This window comes from Aegilops tauschii, chromosome 2 (assembly GCF_002575655.3).
Source record: "Aegilops tauschii subsp. strangulata cultivar AL8/78 chromosome 2, Aet v6.0, whole genome shotgun sequence".
NCBI lineage: Eukaryota > Viridiplantae > Streptophyta > Magnoliopsida > Poales > Poaceae > Aegilops > Aegilops tauschii.
Genome location: NC_053036.3, coordinates 77,893,354 through 77,913,921, shown reverse-complemented (window position 1 = coordinate 77,913,921; position 20,568 = coordinate 77,893,354). Strand labels below are relative to the sequence as shown.

Here is a 20,568-nt window from a genome sequence, read left to right as displayed (position 1 = left end):
TTTAATGTATGCAAACTGAATAATTATAAGTAACAATATGATATCTAGTAAAACTAAAAACACATATGATTTATTGTGTTAGAGTATAGTAGTAGTGCTGTATTGCATAGTTGTTAGATGTAACATGCGAGAACGTGTAGAGATGTAGTTTTGGAGGGCCTACAGAGAGAAAAGCGTAAGACGGTCACCGAACTTCAGAATAAGCTGATTACGGTCACTATATACGTTTTGCGGTGATTATACGGTCACTTGCTCACAGTTCAGCATCGGATTGCACTATGTTGACCGGCCAAATAGTCTGCGTGGCGCCATGTTGACTAGTTAAATTGACCACGTTCCTTGTGGGTCCCACCTGTCAGTTCGCATAGGCAAAAGGTCAGATAAACACAAATTTACGCAGGCGCGACAAGGCTCCAACCCGTGCGAGGGAATCACCTGGTTGTGTATGTGTCTGTCAGGGCCTGATGTGTGCGCATGCACGTGTAGGTTGAGCACTTGAGCGTGAGAGTGTGTGTTGGTCGTGTGGTGTACTGGTGTGTGCATGCATGCGTGCATGTGTGCGTGTGAGTGTTGCGTGCGTGCGTGGCTGCATGTGTATGTGTGAGTGTTGCGTGCATGCGTGGGTGCATGTGTTTGTGTGAGTGTTGCGTGGATGCAGTTCGTGTGCATGCGTGCGTGTGTGTATAATCACCACACCAGCTCCTGTGTGTTAAAACAGACGGCTCAGCATACCAATACAAGGCCACCTTGTCCGCTGTGCCCGCGGTCATGACTTCGAACCACCGTCCAAATATTTTTTTGTCGTTTGTTTTCATTCTTACTAGCAAGATGTCCGTGCGTTGCACGTAACATCAAGATGCATTTGTATGACTTGTTTATCTTGTGAGAGAAAAGGATGAACGAGGGAAGGCCTTACTTGCAAATGTGGAGAGGTGTGTGGGTACCTTTTTGCAAAATTGCCATAGTTTCTTTCCTATCTGTCAGATATAAATTGGACGGCCTATATTGCAGGATGGCAGGCACACCATCATCACCAACTCTGTTTTTTATAAGAGTGTATTTTATGTATTTTATAAGAGTGTAGATGTAGAGTAGATACAAGTCGACAGGTGGGCACGATGGTAGTGAGATAATGTGATGCAACACTAGAAGTGCCACGTGGAGCGTTTAACTGGTCAACTAGTCATGTCATGAGCAAATACAGAGTTGTACGGTGAGCCCGTGACTGTATAATAACCACTAAACGTAAATGGTGACCGTAATGAGTGGATTCTGAAGTCCAATGTATGTATCGTGCTTTCGCTTCAAATACAATGATCGTCATTGCATATATCGCGAGAGAAAGATGAAACATGCGTGAATTTTCTGGGGGCTTACTTTTAGAGGACTTGGAGATAGTTTTGTGTGCATACGTGAAAGGGGCGTACAGGGGGGGTATGCGATGGAGAGAGAGATGCTCTTCGTTTCTCTTTATTATGACTAACTTTGTATATAGTATAAAAATATACAAATTCACAGTGCGGAATAAATATCATTGTGGGCACCATGCAATGCAAATTAGCGTTCGTACTCCTCCATATAACTTTGTAATGTTGTATATATGTAGAAACTCTAAAATAATTTTTTGGCCACACTTTATTCAAAAGGAATGTTTTATGCGAAATAAACGTGAAGAGAGGGCTTTTTACATCAATGGAGTACGTGATGTAACATGTGTGAATGTGTAGTTGATGCATTTGGCGGGGCCTAGAGAGGTATGTGTGTGTATTACGTATTTGAGAGAGGCATGGATAGAGGGGCCGACGGGGGGGCGTGGGAGAGATAGCACGAGAAATGAGAGTGGTCTAGAGAGAGAGAGACGAATATGACGTCACGACAAGAGATTCCATTCCCTTGAGTGTGTATATGCAAGGGGGAGGGAATAGAGGCACCAGGAGAAATTTTCTGTGTGTGTGGTGTTTGTGTTGGTATGTGTGGGTGTGAGAAGATAATGAGATGTGGGGGCAGAGGGTGTGTCACCACGTGAGGTCCGGTGGGTCGAGGTGAGGCCCTTCGTTCGGTTCCGACCTGCGCCACATTGGTCGGCCCGTGATGCATTTAGGAAGACCCATGGATGACTAGTCGTACAAGACAAAGATAGCAGAATTGTGAAGGACTCTATGTCCACTGACAAAGCCGGCTAGGATTTGTAACCCTAGGTTCTCGGACTAAGGTAACCCCTTTATCTCTGATATTACTATTCATCCAACCTAACTTTAAGGGGCATCCTACAGAATGCTCTGCTAGAATCATACTCGTCGATTAGGAAGAGAGGTGTGAGACAATGCGTGAGAGACAGGCGTAAAGATAATGTGCGTACATGAGACACGTAGGCAGGTCCATGTATATAGAAAGGGTCGATGAGGATTGTGCGTGTGTATGTTTGCGAGAGGAAGAGTGCTTGTGATAAAGGTTAGTGAAAACAGTTGTAAATGGTTAAGAGAGGGAGGGAGGGTTATATCTAGAGCATGTGTGCGAGAAAGACACCTCGGGAGAGAGTGTGTGAGCATGTGTGAGAGACCACCGATGGAGAGTGAAACTACACGTAAAAGACTGCTCTACACATTGATTAAAGATATAAATTGTATCCAAATATTAGGATGGGATCATGATATTTGCAATTCGCGTAAGGAGCGGTCATTGATCCATCAGACATCTAGATTCTATCGAATTTGAGCATGTCTATGTTATTATTCGACACAATTGATCCACATAGTTAGTATTTTGAACTCCAGATAATGCATCGCTTTAGCAATTGAATATAAACGTGAGTATAGTTCATGTTGTGTGTGTAAAGCACATTATACATACGAAAGTTACACAATGGACATTATAAATAGCTACCTATGAACTAGCATACATTTGAATTCAACTTAAGGTGGTTTAAAAAATCGAATTCAACATGAAGTCCATTCAATTATTTGAATTTGATATCATGGCATTTGTAAACCATACCTAAATTATGGGGGCACCAATCTTTGATCTGATTTTGTACATAATAGCATATGTAGTCGTGTACAAAATAGATTCAAATTTAGCTCCTCCATTCCAAAATAATCGTAGTTATAGGATTTTCAAGTGTCAAAATTTCAAAAAGAAGCGGATAATTTAATGAGGTTTTCAAACATACAAGGTCAAATATAACGTTGTCTATTTAGGTCAATCCTCATAGTTCAAGAGTACTCTAAACGTGAATGCTTGTGTTTCAAAATTTCGAACGAAGCGCCAAAAGAGCCTCTACTCGCCCGAAACCGCGTGAGACCAATGTTTGGTAGTACAAGGAAATTACTTTTCCAATAACTCCGACCCGTGAAACCTACCGGCCCGACGTCCAAAGGTCTAAACCGGGGTAGGTTTGTAGCTTCATCTAGACGCCACGCAACCGCATCCGAAAAACATTCATACACAATGGCCGCCTAAGCACACATGCACGCGGCCGAAATCGCTCCCGCCCACTATTTGGGACACCTGGGATTACCATCCTACCCCCGACCCGCAGTAGGTCCGAAATTTGAGAGGGGGGCAAAGTTTGTACTTTCCCCAAATTTCAAACAAGCGCGTCCCATCTTCTGTTCAAAAAAGCCAAAAACAAGCGCGTCCCAGAACGAAACAGGTTCCCCCACCCGTCCGATTCCCCATTCGTACTCCGTGGGCGCCAAAACTACCTCTCCACCAGCCGCGAAACCCCGGCGTCCTCCGTCTGCCACCCCATCCCACCCATCAACCGCCGCCCTCCTCCATCACGCCGGAGCCGATACCCCGACGTCGTCGTCCACCGCAACCTCAACCGCAACGCCCTCCACGGCTAGTAGTTGAAGCCGAGGCCGAGCCGTCCGTACCCGAGCTAGTTCAACCACGCCGTCCTGCGGCTCACCGCTGCCGCTCCAACTTCGCCACCCTCCACCGCACCGGAGCTGTTCCTGCTACGCCGTCCTTCGCCGCCTCGGGTCTGCTTCCCCTCTGCCGACATACGGCCACGGCAACACAGTCAACAATTTGGCCATGGGTTCGTCCAAGCCTGCACCCTCCAGAACACCGGTTTCCCCGGTAAAAAGAACAAGATCGGCGCGACATGTGGAGGTGACCACACCGGCAACCGAAAAAGGTACTCCTCTTCCCTTATTCGTGCAAATCTTACGTCTCTGCTTGCACGGTATTCATCCCACAGAAGACACTAGTTGACCACTTCTTCTTGATACTAGATGTTCCTAGTAACTCGCGATGCACAAGGTTTCTCCTCATATACTATTTCACCTTATCTAGAGGTCCGTCGCCCCCCTGAATTTCAATTTCTGGCCAGTTGATTCCCAATTAATGGAAGCATTCCCCGGCGTAATAGGCGCTAGTACGCCTATTACGCCGGGGAAGCAGCGCCTTGGTGTTTATCTTAGGGGCGTGTGCGGCCTAGAGCTACTGGCGCCCGATCTGGATGTCGGCCGGGATTAAAGGGATGGCCTGGGGGCGCTGCCAAGCACGGCGGTGGTGTGAGGTCGATGGGAAGGCGGGGCGGCGGAGGCAGGGGTCTGGGCCGGTGGTCGCTGGCGGTTCGAGAAAGATCGTCAACAGTGACTGGCGGGAGGTAGACGAAGGCCATCTGCCCGTTCCTTATAGATCGGACGGTTCATTAAAAAATCGACTGACCTATTTATTTTCAGTCGATTGTTATCTTAGATATGACCACATGTGGTGGTGTGCTGGAGGAGTACCTGCATTTCCTGTGCTCATATATTACAAAATCATACGGAGTAGAATCTAATTTTGTTTGCCATGCAATGTTGTAGAGCTATCATATGTCTCCTGTCATTTATTTTTCAGCCACCTGCTATCTGCTACTTTTACAGTGCACTAGTTCTGCACACACTTCACCCTTACTCTCACTATTGTGTTTTTATGCGAGGGTATTTCAGACTCTGCTGCCATGAGAGAAGCCAAAAAGAAAAGAGAGAAGTCGCTCCAGCTTCATGTGCGGTTAGGCAAGACACGTTACAGCGCTATAAAGGGTGCAGTGTCAGCAGATGGAGACGGTAAACGTAGCTCTGGAGTTGATGACCTCGCTCGCAATGAACCACCATCCCAGGTGCTTGCTTTAACTTTGCGGTGTCATATGTGGTTGCATGTTCCATATGGTGTCTAGCTTGTATTCGAAAGGCCGAAGTCGGTAAGATAAGGAAAGATACTTTTTACATGAACCACCATCTCGTGAGCACCAGAAGACAAATAGCTAGTCAGGGCACTGGCCGAGCCGGTGACAAGCCCAGCAAAGATAGGCATCACCTGGAAGCCAACTAAAAAGCTGCGATGGTGGCGAAGCAGCCCGCCTCCCACCAGGCTCTCAGGTCCTAGATGATCATGCTCACCACTCCAGCCGGATGTCTAGCTTGTATTGCTTTCAATTTGGTTAAATTGCATCTGCTTAGCTTACACATTATACCTTTGAATATGACATGCCTTTCTGTTTTTGGTACATACTAGTACATCTGTGTATTAACCATGTTCTTACATCAAACTAATGTTCTTGTGTATCCCTCATCAATCACTTATGACGAGGCAGGCAGGCAAGGGGACTACTCCTCATTTAAAGAATGCGCGTCAGCCTCCCGACATGATTCTCAAGAAACAGAAATGCTAGATGAAGATAGTGAACGTAGCTCTGTAGTTGATTACAGCATTTCCCCTACTCTAGCATCGCAGGTGCTTGCTCTAACTTGGCAGCGTGATATGTGGTTGCATGTTGCATATGGTGTCTAGATTGTAATTCTTCCAATCTGGTTAAACTGCATGTGCTAGTCTGCTTAGTTTATACATTATACCTGTTAATGTGACATGCCTTCCTGTATTTAGTACATAGTACATATGTCTATTAAGCATGTCCTTACATAAAACTTTTTTTTTGTATCCCGCATCAATCAACATGACGAGACACCTTTAGTATATGCAGTGCGATATTAGTTGCATCTTTCATATGATTTATAGCATGCGCTGCTTCTAATTTGTTGAAATTCCATTTATGATGGGACGCTTTTAACTTGGCAGAGTCATATTGGTTGCATCTTTCATGTGGTGTCTAGCTTGCATTGCTTTTTATTTGTTGGAATGGTTTCTGCTTAGTTTACACAAACAGTTGTGAACATGCCATGCCGTCCTGTTTTTCGTACATATTCCATCCTGGTATCATGTGTTTGCCTTACATCAAAGTAGTGATTGTCAGTATCATGCATGAATGAGTTCTGAAGAGAGAATTTTATTGCTTTTTCTTGTCGGTTTTACTTGACAATTCAAAATCAATAAATCGGAAGGAAGTTAGCAAGGCAGCGGATAAAGGTGCTCCTTCTGAACGGAGGGCCTGTACAGTTTCTACTCCTCCACACCCCCAAGATGATTTCCAAGACAACACATGCATAGACACTCAACAAAGTTGTGTTTGTGATGAACACGTCTCCCCTAGTGCGGCATCACCGGTGCTCCCTCTAACTTGGCACTGTTATATGTGGTTGCATGTTATGTGTGATGTCTAGCTTGTATTGCTTCTAATTTTGTTGAATTCCATCTGCTTACTTTACACATTATACTTGAATAAGACACGTGTTCCTGTTTCTAGAACATACAATATCTGTCTATCACACCATGTTCTTACATCAAATTACTACTGTTGTGTAACCTGCAACAATCACTTATCATAAGACACGTTTGACTTCGGAGTGTGATATAGGTTACATGTCACATTCTTTTCTAGCTTGTACTACTAATTTGTTGAAATGGCACTTATGACGAGACAGTTTTAACTTGGTAGAGTGATATTCGTTGCATCTTTCATATGGTGTCTAGCTTTCATTGCTTCTAATTTGTTGAAATGCCTTCTCCTTAGTTTACACATCATAAGCTGTGAATATGCAATGTTGTGAATATGCAATGGCACTAATGACGAGAGACCTCTAACATGGTAGTGTGATGTTGTTTGCATCTTGCATATGATTTATTTCTTGTACTGCTTCACATTTGTTTAAACACCATTTATGATGAGACACTGTTAACTTGGCAGAGCGATATTTGTAGCATCTTTCATATGGTGTCTACCTTCCATTGCATTGCTTCTAATTTGGTGAAATGTCTTCTTCTTAGTTTACACATCATAGTTCTGGTTATCTCTTCCGTCCTGTTTTTCATACATATTACATCCTCCTATCATGTGGTTGTCTAACATCAAAGTTCAGTTCGTCTGCATCATGCATCAATTTGTTCTGAAGAACTAAATTGTTATTCATTTTTCTTGTCGGCTTGACTTAACATGGCACAGAGAAAGAGGAAGAAACACAGAATGGCAGGGAATGAGAAGCGGATGAATCCTATAGATTCTGCTGGTACTGATGGTGCAATAGAAGGTCAAAGTCCAGCGGAAAAATCTACAAACACGGCATCCCATGCTACACGAGTTGCAAAAAAAGCCAAACAGAAACAAATAGCTGCCACCAAACAAGCAGAGACAACCCTAGTTCTTGCAACACCTACCACAGTACTACCAGCTGCACGACTTACTCGTGCGTCAATTGAGCTAGCAGCATGTTCCCAAGCTCCCTTGCCACCTGACACTACTTCCCAAGAACTCTTGACACAAGACGAGTTGGCAATATCAGATGAACCTTGTGAGCTTCAACAGCAAGAAGGTAGTTGCTGGAGTCAAGTTACAGTTGCATGCTTCTTTATATGTAGTCTCACAGTTTGATGTACACTAACACTTCCTATGTTCGTTGCTGGACTAGCACCTAGGCTCAAGAGGAAACAAACATCAGGGATAACGCTCGATAGGTTAACTAAATCTAGAGGAGGAAGAATGGAGATCCGTTTTGAGGCAGGTTTAAAAAGGCCATGTGATGCTACAGAGTCAGCCAAGTTAGTATCAGAGGCAGCGGTTGCCGTTAGGTGTCATGTACGTATCCTCCCAACATGGATTCAGTACAGGAATGACAAAGACGAAACCCAGCTCAACACCTTCCTCGACCATTTATCTGTAAGTATGGTTATGTATGAAAACTAGTAATATCGTCTTGCTCTATCCCATACTTTCTAGGTTGCTGATAATGAGACTCCCATAATTTTCAACAGATGAGGTTCAAGTTGGATAGCCAAGATGATGCAACCAGACAAGCTTGCGCCCATGTTTTCAAGTCTGCTCTGCGACAGTATCGGTATAACTTGAGGAAAACTCACTTTGAAGGCAAGGCTAACAGTGAACTTTCCCAAACATCTCTAGTGGAAAATATATCGGATGAAGACTGGAGGGGCCTTGTTAAACACTGGTCTGATCCGAAGTATCAGGTACATTATATATATGTTATTAGATCACATGTTGAAGTCCTATTTACGCATGTGCCACACAAATCTATCTTCTTGTAGGTGAACTGTTCAAAGAACAAGGCCAACCGTACGAAAGTGAAATTCCAACAGACGACAGGATCTCGTAGCTATATTGCACACTGCGAGGCTCTTGTAATTAGCTGATGTTTCACTCTTTTCGTTGTACCATATTATCATATCTATATTGACTTGTTCGAAATGAGGAAATCCCGCAAGGACCAAAAAGTACCTGAACCAAATGTTGTGGAAATCTTCAAGGACTGTCACACCAGCAAGAAGAAGGGCATGACTACACCGGTCAAAGCCGTTGTTGTAAGTCCTTAATCCTCATGCCTTTTAACTACTACTTACTCTGACTTGTGCCTTCAACTGCATGGTTTGCAGCCAATGTCTATTACTCTTTTCAATTTTATACACAATTGTCTTAGCGTATCATTGCACCTTACAAGGTTTAAAAGAGAGGAGTAATGTTCCTTTGATCTTGACCCGTAATCTAGTTCCGTGCTGGACTTGCCCACACAACGTTACAATTGCCTGTTTGTCTGATCTCAGTTGTTTTGTGATATGAATGATGTCATACTATGCTTACCATATTATAAACTTCGTCTCTTTATCCTTAGCCCTCAATACAATGTGAAGAAATAGACAATACATTAGCGATGGTACATGGTCATATGTTTGGAACCTGGTTTTATTATGTACTTTGCAATAAAATATAACTAATATTTTACATGGGTTCACCAGAATAAGTTATGTATATAGACCAAAGCTATTTTATTTGGTTTTGCTGCCTCCTTAATATCTTCTGTTCTGGTACTACTAATGTAAAACCTCAACTTTTCAGCAAGCTATGGAAAAAATGGTGGAACCGCCACCTTCTGAAGGTGGCGAGGCAACTATAACCGCAATGTCAGCTCTTGCTGCAGTGGGTCAGTACCTGTCCACTAACAGTGCCAAAAGCACGTTCCTGCATAATACTGGGTTGGTTGTTAAGGCAATATCGTCCAAAGTGCCTCATGATCAAGATATGCAAGCTCAAAGCAATGTTGTATCTGCGCTCCAGACACAAGTCCATTCCCTAACAGAGACCCTTTGTGAAAAAGGGAGAAACATTGCTCAATGTCGTCAAGATATGCATGGTTTTGAAACCAGACTATCAGACATTTGCTATGTTGTTCAGGAGCCTAGGGGAAATGAAGGCGAGGGTTATGGTGCTCCATCGGACAATACAGCATGAAAACGTAACAGTCGGGTCAAATGAACTGAGCTTCTGAACTTCTGGTGGTGCATTTATCTGCTAGACTGTTAAGTTTTATGCCAACCTTCCTTTTGTTATACTAGGACAATGCCCGTGCGTTGCAACGGGATATAAATATTATAGTACGTTAATTAGCTCGTGATTTACCTATCCATATAAATGCGAGTGGGTAAATAATTTTTTATCAATTCCTTCTCGTATTTCCCTTTTAATTAGTTTGATAAGAAGTTTGGAGTAAAATTTTGATAAGTAAATAAGGGGGAATTGTTTTAGAAGGTAAGTTAAGGTTATTGATTATCATGCGGGGAAGCTACAGACAAAAGGCGTGGTGGGACAAAAAAAACACAAGGACAAAAAAATTGGTGAAGGGACGTGCTGGGACGGGGGAGAACCGGCTGCCAAAGCATTCTTCTGGCAAGAAACGAACACTACTCTCTTTTTAAGTAGTAGAGATATATAGGTAACTGCCCTCACATTGCAACGCGTGAACCTTATGTATGGGTGGATGCTATATTCACGCTATGCTATCAAGAATGAACACAACCAAATATTCAGTGGGATTAACTTTACTTTTGTTAAGTATCAGGCAATGCATGTATTTTTTTCAAATATAAAGATATATAGTTGGTATATGGTTGAATGCCTCATGCTATATGTCAGGAGAGCCTATCTCAAATTCCATTCCGCCAATAAAAACAATATAATATGTTGAATATGTATCACAAAATCACTACAAGTCCACGCATTAGGAGCAACCTCTTGCAATATTTACCTGGCTATTTTCAAGGCCAGCCTATAATCTGGCATGTCACCTTGTTTTTTAATGGAATTCCAGAAAGTCTTCTCCACTACCTAATAAAACATGACAGAAAATAATAAAACTATGCCACAAAGAATGGTCTCAAATTTAGGAATTCCTTCCTTGAAATTCAATCATTTACCCTGCAAGATGTGAGGAAGGAGGATAGGCGGAACTACGATGGAGAGGTGTAGAAGGAGGCCGAGAGGACGCGCCGACGGAGGCCGGCTATGAGGTGAAATAAACTACAATCCATGGGAGCCTGTGTTAGAATTAAACTTGCTTGATGGTCACAAAATACATGTTATATAGGTAATGCCAAGGGGGCTTCTCTTGGATCCCAGAATCTTCACGTAGTGTATTGTGTCACTGTGTGCATATATCTCTCGAAGCACCACAAAATGGGAAAAATAGCATCTCCGTCAGCTTAACTTTGTCGCGCACGGCCCGGGCATCCACCACCTCTTCTCGCCGCAGTGGCTCGCCGGACGTCAGGGCGCCAAGTCGTCGGAACTATTCTCATGCCCCTTGTCTTGAAGTACCGGAAGGCGGTGTTCTAAAAGCCGTCTAGCATCTCCTGCACGCACAACATCAAATTAAGCCACGTGAAGGCCGATCCTTTCATAGACTCCATCTCTTAGAAGGCACGTCTATAGCTAATCTCATGCATGCAACATTTGTTGTTTTTCTGTTTAGAATAATGTGTGCATGGTCGTGATGTGACCCATGCATGCACGTACGTAATCGCATGATGGAGCTGCTCCCAGTACGCATCTCTCCTTTCCTTTCTTTTCTCCAGGTTGTTGGTATGAGCTGTGAGAAGCAGTCGCCGGGAGGGGTCGTCGAGCTTCTCAATCGAGGTCGGGGAGGTTGACGTAGATGTCGGATCTCGGCCTGGTCGGCTGGTCGCCGTCACCTGACAGAATCAGAATGCACATAATACGTTGTGGTTGCTTTGCCGGTGACATGTACACTGCAAGTTTTCAGGCCATGGTACTAATGTTTCGATTTCTCACCTCTCGTGTTGAGAGCCGCCGGGCATGCAGTATGTCCTTGTATTGGAAGAACTCGACAATGTAGTCATAGACCCAGTCACCCAGAGCAGGCAGTCCATCTCGGCTCTCGCCTCCTTCTCCACCGACAGATGCTCCAGCCTGTGGCAGCTCAAGAAAACGATGTGGTTGCCTGCAAGCAGAGGAAGCAGTGGATATTATCAGCGTCCTCTGTTGTCTGTTCTATTGGTAATTAACCACTTCCACACAAGGACAGACCGGCATGTTTAATTACTTACCTATGGTAGCGGCGCTGGAGACACCCTTGCCGCCACCAGACCAGACATGTCCTTCCCGAGCACAAGCTTCCAGAACCTCAGTGGCGTCCCCCCCTGCGTCATGCTGGAACAAGAAAAGACGGGGAACGAGCGGGCTGGTATATCGGATAGGGCAGGTTTGGAAGGAACAAAAACAGGAAACCACGTGAGTCACGGGAGCAATTAATTACGAGATTTTTTAGAAAGAAAATTAATTACGGGATTAATTTAGGGAATCAGATGGAACCAACCCGATAGGAAAGAAAATCGGTGAAGGGAGGAAAGAAAATTGGCGGAGGGGTGTGAGGTCGTACGAGAGGATGGACGAAGGGTGGGGGACGTAAGAGGGGAGACGGAACCTTACGTTTCTTTTAGGTAGTAGAGATAGTTGTAATTTTTTTTGGTGCGATACAAAATTTATTCTTAACGTGCAGCCACCGAAGAAAACAGCAAGTCATTTTTGTATAGTGTAGGGTGTTCCCTATATTTGCACTGGTGGCGATCTTTGATGCCGAGTGGATGTAATCTGTGCAATCGCCTTAATAGCCTAGCGTTAGTTTCGGCCTTATTTATTTCCTAGTCTTCTTTTTCCCTGGTTTGCTAGTGGCCGCAACTACCATGGGCCATATACGGGCCGTAGGATCCATGGGTCTCCTACGGGCCGTCGATAAATGGGCCTGTAATCGGTGGGCCTCGGGCCGTCGGATAAATGGGTCTACATGGGCCGTAATCGGGCGTAATTGGTATCGGCCCAGCACGGTAACAGGCCGTTAACAGGCCGTAGGACAGCAAAGGCTTAATTCTGTCACAAGCATAACGGGTCGTTAATGGGCCAGAATATAGGACGGGCTGGAAACGGCGCAATGGGTTAACAGGCCAGAAACGGGCCGACTCTTGCCATGGGCCGAATTTGGCCCATTAGGGTAACAGGCCAGTAACGGGTCGACTCTTGCCATGGGCCGAATTTGGCCCATTAGGGGAACAGGCCAGTAACGGGCCGACTCTTGCCATGGGCCGAATTTGGCCCATTAGGGGAACAGGCCAGTAACGGGCCGGAAGTAATCGAGGGCCGAAAAGGAGCCCAAGAACGTATGGGCCGTCAATAGGCCGAAAGCTAACACGGGCTGGAAACGGCCCATGTAAATCACGGGCTGTTAACGGGTATAAAGAAAATTATTGTTCATTATGGGCTAGAGTCACCGTGGGCCTGTAAAGGGCCGAAAGATACGAAGGCCTCATATGGGCCGAAAGATGTCGTGGGCCATACATGGGCCGAAAGTGAAATGGGTTGGTGTTATATTCGACGGCCCACATGATGTTGTTGGGCCGATTTCCTTTATGGCCTAACGGGCTGTAAAATGGGCTATTTGCGAAGAGACCGTTAACAGGCTTTTCATGGGCCAGCCCGTTAACTTTTGACCAAGTCAAACGGGCCGGCTTTGTAAGCTAAATGGGCCAGTGGTGGACCGTGGCATGTGTCGACATATCATAGGCGCCTATCTGACCCACTGATGAGCTGACACGTGTTTCGTCCGGCCAATAAGAATTTTACACGTGGAAATTTCCCATTGGTCGGGGTTGTTAACGGGTTATCGGATCCAAAACCCGACCCGGTAGCTTAACGGCGTTCCGTTACGGTGGATGCCATGTGTCGGTCACCCTTGACGAAAGCACTTCTGTGACGCGCGATTTATCGTCATGGAAGTGGACACTTCCGTGATGATAATTTTGGTAATGTCATGGAACACTTCTACGACAGCACAGGTATGACTATCTTGATTCTGTCATAAAATCGTCATGGATGTACATGCATGACAAAAAACGCGACCTACTGTGACAAACACGTATCATCACGGAAGTGTATTTTTTTTGTAGTGTTACTTTTGTCGTTGCTTCCATTATTGGAGTTCTTCTCGTTTGTCCTGCCACGAACAGATAATCCCTTGGCTTGGGATGAACTCGAACCGTCATGAGGCACCATTAGTTTCATCTTCTCCTTAGAGTTCAAAGCTTCATAAACTTCATTAAGTGTGAGAGTATCACGGCTGTATAATATAGTGTCTCTAAAATTGGTATAGGAACTTGGTAGTGAACAAAGTAGCATTAAAGCAGTATCTTCCTCTTCATACTTAACCTCCATTGCAGCTAAATCGGATATGATCTCTTTAAATTCTGAAATATGATTCAAAACATTACCTCCCTCGGGTAACCTGTGCAGGAATAATTTTTGCTTCAGATGCATCTTGCTGGTTAGATCTTTAGTCATGCAAATCCCTTCCAGCTTTAACCATAGAGCGCCGGCAGTTTTCTCGCTCAAAACTTCCTGCAAAATATTATTATGCAAATGAAGTTGAATTTGTGACAAAGCCTTACAATCAATTCTTTTTCTCCTCATCAGTCCAGTCCTGAATTCTATTTTTCCCAAAACTATCAAGTGCTTCATCATAGTCGGACTATGCCAACAACGCACGCATCTTGACTTGCCATAGGGTAAACCTTGTGTCACGATCCAGCAGCGGAAAATCGTACTTCATGGAAGCCATGAGTAAATAAATCTGTGTACACAAAGTAGTACAAGTCCAAAGAAATAATCCTCGTAGAATTAATTTGCACTGCAGACGAAAAAGTATTGAGTAAATAGCACCTGGTAAGCCTCTGGTAGACGTAGCAATTGGAGGTGAACTAGTAGAGATAAACTAGTACTACTAGCCTTCACGTCACGTAGTACTAGTGGAAGTAGCCCGGCAGATATGGTTGATTCCCTCGGAGCAGCACCTCGGGACTTGAACGGGCAGCTGGAACTACTCGGCGAACTCTGGACGACTGTAGCGGGCGCGCAGCAGCTTTCGGAGCAGAATCAATCTGCGATGTCCTGTCGGTCTCGGCTAGAAATCGATCCGACGGATCGACGGACGCGTGCGGCGGCGCACGGACAGAACCCTAATTTCTCTCGTCTCAAATCTCGTATCTGTAACCTCAGCTCTGATACCACTTGTTAGATAATTACGAGAAATAAACGAGACAGATAGACACGGATTTTTATGTGAAAACCCTTGCGGGAGAAAACCACGGACGCACGAAGGCGCAATCAGTATGATGGAGGAATATTACAAGCACGAGACGGCAGACCGTCTTAGGTGCGACTACATGGGGTATATATGAGGGCAATACATGAGAGTCCTTGGAGGACAAGTAAACGAGTTGTACTCATACGCGTCGACGTCAACGCAAAGGCTCACACCGGTTGTACTACGTCTAGTCCAACATGGTATAATTTGGATCACAACTTAACAAGAATTATAGGGCCATGCGCGAGGAGGTTAAAATATGTGCTGCCTGTGGGGAGGAAGTGAAGATTATGCTGTCCGAAGAGCATATTGAAGAACATAGGTATGGAATTATAGTGTACATATTTGTGTAAATGTCTTATGTTTTCTTACTCCAATACCCAACACTATGTAGAGTTGACCAAGCACGGGGAAATTATGGTGGGCGCATTCATGTCAGCGACGTGGCAGGATCAGCTGTTGTCTCTGGGAAGGAAGTGGATATTATGTTGTCCGAAGAGCATATTGAAGAACATAGGTATGGAATTATAGTGTACATATTTGTGTAAATGTCTTATGTTTTCTTACCCCAATACCGAACACTATGTAGAGTTGACCAAGCACGGGGAAATGAAGGTGACCCAACACTATATGGAGTTGACGATAAACTGCTGCTGTGGTAGGGCTAGAATAATATGGTAAGGGCATTATCCATATCTTATAAGCATGCAAATAGTATAATCAGTATCTTCAGAGCTTGACTTTTGTTCAGTAACTCGTAGCATTCTCAGCAAACTGACATCAATCATAGTAGTTGGTGAAATTTCCTTCTAGTATAAACCTCAAAACCTGTAGCCATGGCCGTTTGGTAATGGAAAGACAGCCACGTGAGTAGTCAAATGGTCCTGCCAATTAGGTTGGAAAGATTTAGGTGAATAATTGAGGACAAGATAACAAATGGGATTGGAGGCGGGTGCAAGCCTGGTAGCATCCTAAAATCCAATAACCTTTTTTAGTTGGAAAATTATGATTTACACTAGATCCATCTCTTCACCCAATAGCTACATGTATTTAGTTTGCAATTCACTATAATGTATTAATGTTTCGCACTTCCTAGTTCCAGTATGCAAAATAGGCTTACTTTGTATTCCTAGTTCTTTCTTCAGTTTCTGCCCCTACTACATAAGCAGGAGCATCTTGCTCTTCCTCAGCCCCTTGCTGTCTCCAAAAAAGTTTATTCAGTTGGGTAGTTCCCCTCAAACTAATCCCAGCAGTATATGAGAACTGTGGTAGTTGCATCTCAATTTTTGGATCTGGGGGCTCGTCATTTCTGCTTGGTAAACAGGACCCATTACTTCATAATTTTATATTGTAGTAAGCTAATGGTTGTCTATCTTTTATCTTGATATATGATGTTTGAGCATAGCTAAAACAAATATCAGTAAAATTTAAAATAAATCCTCTAAGTGTTAACCAAACCAGAGTATGGGGGTTGAGCTAAGAACCAGGAGAAGCGCCACACTCTTATCACAAATTTTTAAGGCGTTGTTATGATGATGCGGTGCTAGATTGGTAAAAGGATGTTGTGTCAATGATTAAACTAAAGAAGTAGCAACAAATTGCCACTTAGCTTTTACTAGAGAAGGCGTTCTGACATGCATAATAAATATGTAAAAACTTTTTATACACTATGCGTTAATGGACAGAACATGCTCGAACCGGTGTAGCTTGACTATGACTAACGATTGTTGGTAATTCATTATCATATAGGTTTATTAATTAACTGGCCAATGTTACTGATGCTCACAGGTGCATCGCGACGAGAGACAAACAAGACGAGGCCAGTCCTAGAAGAAGAAGAAAAAAATGCAACAAATGGAGTCATGGTGATTCAAACTGTTGTCCGTGTTCTTTTTTGCAGATATCGATATCTTAGCATGCTTCTGAAACAGATGATGTTTGCCACTTGTGAAATCGCACAAGTAGAGGGCGTAACATTGAAATAGCTAGATAGGTTTTTTTATTTTGCAGGTGAGCTAGATAGCTTTGAGAGAATGGTAGTTCATGTGGAGATTTAATTTACTTGGTTATGGTACACTTGGTGACGTTCCTTTTTACTCCCAACCGTCGTCCAATTGCGCAATGTATAGAGGATCAATGCTGCTGTTGCAGTGGCTATGTGCTCGATCCCTCAACTAAATAGAGTTGTAACTTGGAAATTCCGTGAAGTATGTACTTTGCCCCTTCTTTTTAACTGTTCTCTCCATCCATTCGTTTTATGTTTAGCTGAAAATAAACGTTCAGCTCAGCTCAGCTCAGCTCAACATACATGTAGATATTGATATTCGAACTAAAAAGAAGCTCCTCTCTTTTTTGTGGCTCTTTTCAAAAACAAGCTCTCAATTAACTTAGCAATTGGACATGAAGCTTGTGCAACTTGAGATTTGACCTGTCCATCTGAATGCACAGGCAGACAGAGCGAGATGCCTCACTCATTTTTGAGACAATAATTGTATCCAACATGAGCTGCTGGGCCAGGGCAAGGTGGTCAGGTTGGCGAAAGAGATAGCGGTGAACTGATGATAATACTCTCTCTACCTGCGGTATTACTCATTTCGATGCACCAACCCAAAAAGCAGCAAGCATAGACTGAACAAAACGAACAGCCATGGCCACTCTGGCATCACATCACACAGACCACTAACTACATGAGGGAGGATGTTCAGCAACATATAAAGGCAGGCATTCATTTGTACACATCTTCCGATATTATGTTTAACACCACCTCTTCCATCAAACACGAGGAAGGAAGTGCAAAAACACAAAAAATTCAGCAGGTAAAGGCACTCTGTTTCTGTTACCAAAATCAAAGTCGGAAGAAAAGATGCAACCTGCTGAAGCCGAATTTATCTCTCTCTGAGCTGGCTGCATCTTGTCCAACATGAGTAGCTTCTTCCTTTCAAAATATACTATGCAAGCTGGCATTTGGAGACTGGTCATACTTCTGATGACTCCACAAGTGGATGTGCCTAATAAAACAGAGGAATTAGGGTCCAGACAAGTGCCTCCTGTGCTGCTTTCAGCTGGGAATCTAATCTTTACTACCCCGCAAAAAAAAGGAATCTAATCTTTACTGAATAAAATGCTTAAGGATGGATGATATCTCCAATGATCACCTGATTATGTGTTGTACATATTCAGAGCACCGGCTGGATATACAGAACAAAACCCTGCTGCGTATATTCAGAAAACCACCATAGGTAAGAGGTGCGTGCCCTTTTAGATTGGGAGGTAACAACTATGTAACCAAAGTACTCAGCAGCATCCCTCAGAGATCCAGCGGAAAGGCAGATGAGGGTTAAAATGATATCATTCATATACCAACCTGCAGTAAGAAGCTACACCGTCCCATGATAAATTTGGTGACTCCAACCACTGGATACTGCATAGGTTCCTATTTTACACAAGGTCTGCACACCTGATGTCATGATCCTGATCACCTCGGCTTGCTAGTAAGATTAGGAACGGAGATTAATGTCCCCGTTCCAAAGACCATGACAAGGACAAATGGGTATAACGCTCTATGGTGCCCTCTTCAGAAACACAAAAAGCCCATGGGTTTGTAATAGTGTCGTGATCTTGCACTTTGGCGTCACAGGAGATCATGAAAGCTGACCTGTGGTTTCATCATGCCTTAGACTATTTATCTTGGTGGTGAATCTGCCATGTGAACAATGTGAAAGTAAAAGCAAGGGGATAGGAATGCACATCGCCCGGAGCAAACATGTGTTAAGGAGCATTTGCAATGACCATCCTATGCATAGGATGTGGAAAAATCAACATAACGGCATCTTAGACTTGAGTGTACTGAAAGTGATGAAAAATGTGATGGATAAGCGGCGGTATGTAGGGAATAGTTAAGATAAATAATTCCTTTTTCAGCATCTAGTAGTGTACTCTTACATCTAGCTTGGAGGGAAGATCCATGTTGACCAACGGGAATCGACGCTTCTTTCTACTGGCCGGCTTTGAGTTTTGGATTTTATGTTGAACACCTCACCTGTATCAATAAAATAAATAGCATCCTCCTCTCTCTCTCCAAAAGCAGAAACAGACTTGCTGAAGCATTTGCTGATGAAAAGTGCTTGGTCACCTAAGCCATCTGACACTGGCAATCATGTGCGTGCGCTGAAATCTGCCTCAAAAACCTCCAACTTACGTGTGTTGGTCCTCATCTAAGTCGCTCTCCACAATGGAATCAGCATCGCCCGATCTGATGTGGTGCTTGATATTGGTGACTGTGGGTAAGCCATCAGCATTAAAGCTTATATTCAAGGAGAAGAGGTCCTCTGCCTGGGTGATCCCGTAGAGCCTGTTTCCTAGGAGCACGATGTCAATAATGTTGATGAAGGGGGTTGCTTGTGGCCTCGGTAACCACGCGCCCTTTCCCGGTCGGATTAAGATGATCGGATAGTTCCAATTGTTGGTCATGATAACGACTAGCTGGTCATCAGGGGTCAATCGGATGAGCACCTTGCGGATCTGAAATAACTCGGAACTATTACCGACGATGGCATCCAGCTCGGGGAGAGCCACAACTTCCTTAGAGAAAGGATTGTGCAAGAAGTATGTATGAATTTTGTTCTTATCATCAGCGTAGTCGAGGGCGAGCCAGCTGTCGGTGGAGCCAACGCATCGCAATCTGTCGGGGAAGGAGCTGTTGATGTTGGAGCGCTTGAACGGGGTGTACTCCTGCATGCCAGTGGCGAACCTGGGAGGAGAACCATCCGTACATACATTAGATCAAGAAGAGAAAGAAATTTTTATATATGTGATGAGGATGTATAACTATGGAGATACAACAAGATTCTACCCGTGTCCTGTGCACTCTCTGATGTAAGTGTAGATGCCGTCGTGGTTGTAGAAGCCGCCGGGCAGCACGATCCAAGGCCGCTGCGGCAGACGTGAGGGGACGGACGGACGGCGGCACGCGGAGTCGATCCACTTCCAAGGCCGCTGCCGCGGAGGGGGGCAGGAAACCGCTTGCTAGGAACGCAGGACCGTCTGCATCCACGGCACTTGCGGCGGAGGCGGAGCCGAGGCGCGCCAGGATCGACACACCGCCTGGAATCGAGCGCGGTCTGCCAGGTTAGGGAGGCCGGCCATCACCAGATTTAGGATCTCGTCTGGGAGTTCCGACCACGGCGAAGAAGGCGACAAGCAACGGAGCGCCAGCTGGAAGAGCACACCGCGTCGAGGACGGCGACGAGGAGGCCTAGGAGGTCGTCGGACCACGGCGGCGGCGACGCCATTGACGTTGGATGAATAGTTTGTTTTTTTTTAGGAAAGAAAATATCTGGATTTTGTACCTAGTTAAAGCATCTCTAGCAAACCTTGCTTAACGCCGTTTACAGTTCGCACGGGGCGATTACGCAGGCTCAAAATCACCGCGGCAGAACAGAACCTGTATCCAAACCCGTAAAAATTTAAAAACTTGTTTCGGGCAAGAAATTGAAGCAAAAGCTCGCCGAAGCTCGCTCGCATAGATAGTTCTTCTTCATATAAGTTCGTACACATCATGCATATATTACATATAATTTCGCGGGAGCTAATAAGTCGGGCCTACGCTACCGTAGCAGTACACAAAATTAAGCTCACCGGAGCTCGTGCGGTAGGTGACCAGCGGCGGCGCTCAATCGGAGTCGGAGGAGTCGAGGTCGATGTAGAACTTCGCCTGCTCCGCCTTCATCAGTTGCAGGCCAGC

The 20,568-nt window shown here is 44.5% G+C and overlaps 1 pseudogene; it reads right to left on the bottom strand.

The window, feature by feature from the left end:
* Nucleotides 1-18,711: 18,711 nt before the first annotated feature.
* LOC109785548 (uncharacterized) lies at nt 18,712-20,301 on the bottom strand (annotated as a pseudogene).
* Between the last annotated feature and the right edge of the window lie 267 nt (nt 20,302-20,568).